The sequence below is a fragment of the Cryptomeria japonica genome, chromosome 6 (genome assembly GCF_030272615.1).
Source record: "Cryptomeria japonica chromosome 6, Sugi_1.0, whole genome shotgun sequence".
In the NCBI taxonomy this organism is placed as follows: Eukaryota; Viridiplantae; Streptophyta; class Pinopsida; order Cupressales; family Cupressaceae; genus Cryptomeria; species Cryptomeria japonica.
This window is the reverse complement of record NC_081410.1, coordinates 184,703,033-184,706,859: the sequence shown is the minus strand read 5'-3', so window position 1 is coordinate 184,706,859 and position 3,827 is coordinate 184,703,033.

Below are 3,827 nucleotides of genomic sequence, written 5' to 3'. Positions count from 1 at the left end.
TACTATTATTTGAGTTCATTTCTTCAGGATTGTAATCCGAAGCTTGTTGTAAGTCAGTGAGACTTCCCTGAGGGTTGTAGCCTTCCGGGCAAATATCTTTTGAGCAATGAGCTCTAAGCAGTGCGCCTGAATGCATGTGCATTCCCCATTGTAATATTTTCACATACTACTGCAGAGTATCATCTTACTGTGGGTAGGTTCCCACCGTGGTTTTTCCCTTAACTGGGTTTTTCACATCAAAAATCTTGGTGTTGTGTGTTGTGCTGTTAATTTGCTTATCTGTTTATTGCTGCAATTTGTTAGATCTGTTGTTGTGCTTAAAGTTTTATATTTTGGTGAAGACTGATTCACCCCCTCCCCCCCTCTCAGTCTTCATTCTTTGTTGCTGCTAACAATTGGTATCAGAGCCAGATCCTCCGATAGAAGCTTAATCGCTTGGGAAGATCCGGGATGGCAACTCAAGGTATTCTCTTTAAGAAGGACAGACCGAGGTTTGATGGAAGCAACTATACTATATGGAAGAACCTGATGGAAGTGCACTCGAAATGTCTTGGGGAAAATTACTGGAAGATTACAAAGAATCCTTATATTGTTCCTCAGAATGGACCATCTACTCTTGATGAGGTTAAGGAAGTAGAATACAATATCAGAGCGAAAGAAGCATTGCTTAGTGCCCTGACTGATTTAGAGATGACAAATGTTATGGGACTTCAAACCACACATGAAATCTAGAAGAAGCTTGAGATTTTGTATGAAGGAGATAAACATATGAAAGTTGCTAAGTCGCAAAGTTTGAAAGGAAAATATGAGACATTGAAGATGGAAGATGATGAGAACATACATTCTTTTATGGCTAAGATGAATGACCTTGTCCTAGGTATCAAATGTGCCAGTGGAAACATTGAGGAAGATGAAATTGTTGCTAAGGTGCTGGAATCTATGCCTCCTGCTTATAAACATAAGGTTGCTGCTATTGATGAGATCTGGAGTGTGACTACAATGACAAGAGATGTATTGGTCGGAAAGCCTTCTGCATTTGAGTTGAGTGAGTTTGAAGAATCACATGGAAAGTCTGAGACAGCATTAGAGCATCTGCATCTATATCTGGTAAGCAAAAGTATGATCCTGATGAGTGCAGAATATCCAAATATGAGAGAGAGAATAGATTGAGGAGCAAGAAAATGAGCTTGAAGCACTGATTGCCCAGAGATTGCATAAAGGTGTTGGTAAGTATGATGGAAAGTTACCTTTGAAATGTTTCTCTCGCAATAAGATAGGACATTTTGCTTCTAGGTGCCCAAAGAGAATGGCTAAGTATGACAGGCATGATAATTTTGATAAGCATGATAGGAATGATAGATATGAGAAGCATGAGAAGTATGATAAACCTTATAAGTCTAACCAGAAGTTTAGGAACCAGAAGAACTATTATTACGCTGCAGATGAAGGTGTTATAGACGATGAATCAGAATGAGATAAAGTTGCATTTATTGCCATTAAAGAAGATAGACTTGTACCTATTGATTCCACTAGCTGTTATGTTGAGGAGAAAGCTTTGGCGGCTAAGGTAGAAGAAAAGGATGAATGGGTGATTGACAGCGGTTGTTCACATCATATGACCGGTAATAAAAGCAAATTTGTGAGCATGGAAAGGTATGATGGTGGAATACTTAGATTTGGCGATGACAAAGCTTGTGTAATCCATGGGAGAGATTCTATTTATTTTGATGGTAAGCATAACACTGATGATGTCTTGTATGTTGAATTTTGAAGCATAATCTTTTGAGTGTTGGACAGATGGTTGAAAAGAGTTATGATTTACAATTCAAGGATGGTAAATGCAAGATCTTGAATGCCTCCTGTATAGAGATTGCATCTGGGACTATGACTGAAGGTAACATTTTTTACTTGAATGATGGTGAGAAAAGTTGTTTGATCGCTAAGATAGATGAGAGTTGGTTGTGGCATAGGAGAATGTGTTATGTAAATTTTCATTCAAAGATTAAGATCTGTTCTACACAAGCTATTAGAGATCTGCCTAAGATTGTTAAGCCTGTTAATCCAGTATGTAAGGAATATCAGTTGGGTAAGCAAACAAGAATTTCTTTCAAGAGCAAACAATATACATCTGATGGACTGCTAGATCGTGTGCATACTGACCTATGTGGACCTACAAATGTTAGAAGTGTACAAGGTGATAGATATTTTATGTTGCTAATTGATGATTATTCCAAGATGATGTGGGTTGTCTTTTTTAAGGAGAAATCAGAAGCATTGGACAAATTCAAAATATTCAAAGCTAAGGTGGAAACTGAGTCTAGATTGAAGGTAAAATGTCTGAGATCTGATAGAGGTGGAGAATTTTGTTCCGGTGAATTAAACTCATTCTGTGAGATGCATGGAATTAGAAGACAATTATCTGCTCCTAGAACCCCATAGCAAAATGGAGTTGTTGAGAGGAAGAACGAAACTGTTTTGGATGCTGCAAGAACTATGCTAATTGAAGGAAATGTTCCGAAGATCTACTGGAGAGAAGCCATTAGCACTTTTGTTTACACATTCAACAGAGTTCACATCAAAGGTGATACCGGTAAGACCCCTTATGAGTTATGGTTTGGTCATGTTCCTACCGTAAGATATTTCAGAGTATTTGGTAGCAAATGTTATATCAAGAGAGATGAGGATATAGGAAAGTTTGATGCTAGAAGTGATGAAGGTATCTTCTTGGGATATTCAACTAAGAGCAAAGCCTACCGGTGCCATAATAAGAGACTGAGAAAGATAGTTGAAAGTGCAATTGTAAAGGTGGATGAGAACCTTGGGAAGGATATCAGAGCATGTAGTTATGATGATGGTCAACATGTTGTTCTAGCTCCTATTCAGCCTGAAGAACCAAAGCAAAGTGATCCGGTAGAGACTGCTAATCCGGATGTTGCTGCTGCTAATGAAGATGTACAAGAACTAGAGAATAAAAACAAATAGAAGACTCCAAGGTATGTAAGATTGAATCATTTTGAAAATCAGATTATTGGTGACAAGAATAAAAGTGTGATGACTAGAAGAAGGTTAGCTACTGAAGAAGTATGTTAGATTTCTAAAGATGAACCTAAAGATGTTTTTGAAACTTTTAAAGATGAAAGTTGGATAAGAGCTACGGAAGAAGAACTAGATCAGATTGAAAAGAATGATATTTGGGAACTTGTGCCTAGACCTAAGGATAAGAATGTTATTGGTACTAAATGGGTATTCAAAAACAAATTGAATGAAGCCGGTGAAGTTGTCAGAAATAAAGCTAGACTGGTCTGCAAAGGATACTCATAGCAAGAAGGAATCGATTATGAGGAGACTTTTGCTTCGGTTGCCAAACTTGAAGTTGTTAGACTATTGCTTTCTTAGGTTGCTTTAAAAGATATCAAGGTCTATCAGATGGATGTCAAATCAGCCTTTTTGAATGGTGATCTAGAGGAAGAAGTTTACATTGAACAACCTGATGGATTTTCACTGTCGGATGATGGAGACATGGTATGTAAGTTGAAGATAGCCCTTTACGGACTTAAACAAGCTCTTAGAGCCTGGTATGCTAGACTAGACAAATACTTATTAAAATTGGGATTTACTAAAGGTGTTGCTGACAGTAATCTATATTTCAAGATTGAAAACGATAACATCCTAATTGTTGAAGTCTTTGTTGATGATATTATTTTTGGTGGTGATGATGACTTGAGCAAGAAGTTTGCCAGTGATATGCAAAAAGAATTTGAGATGTCTATGATTGGTGAGATGAATTTCTTCTTAGGTTTGCAGATTGCACGGACAAGAAAGGGTAT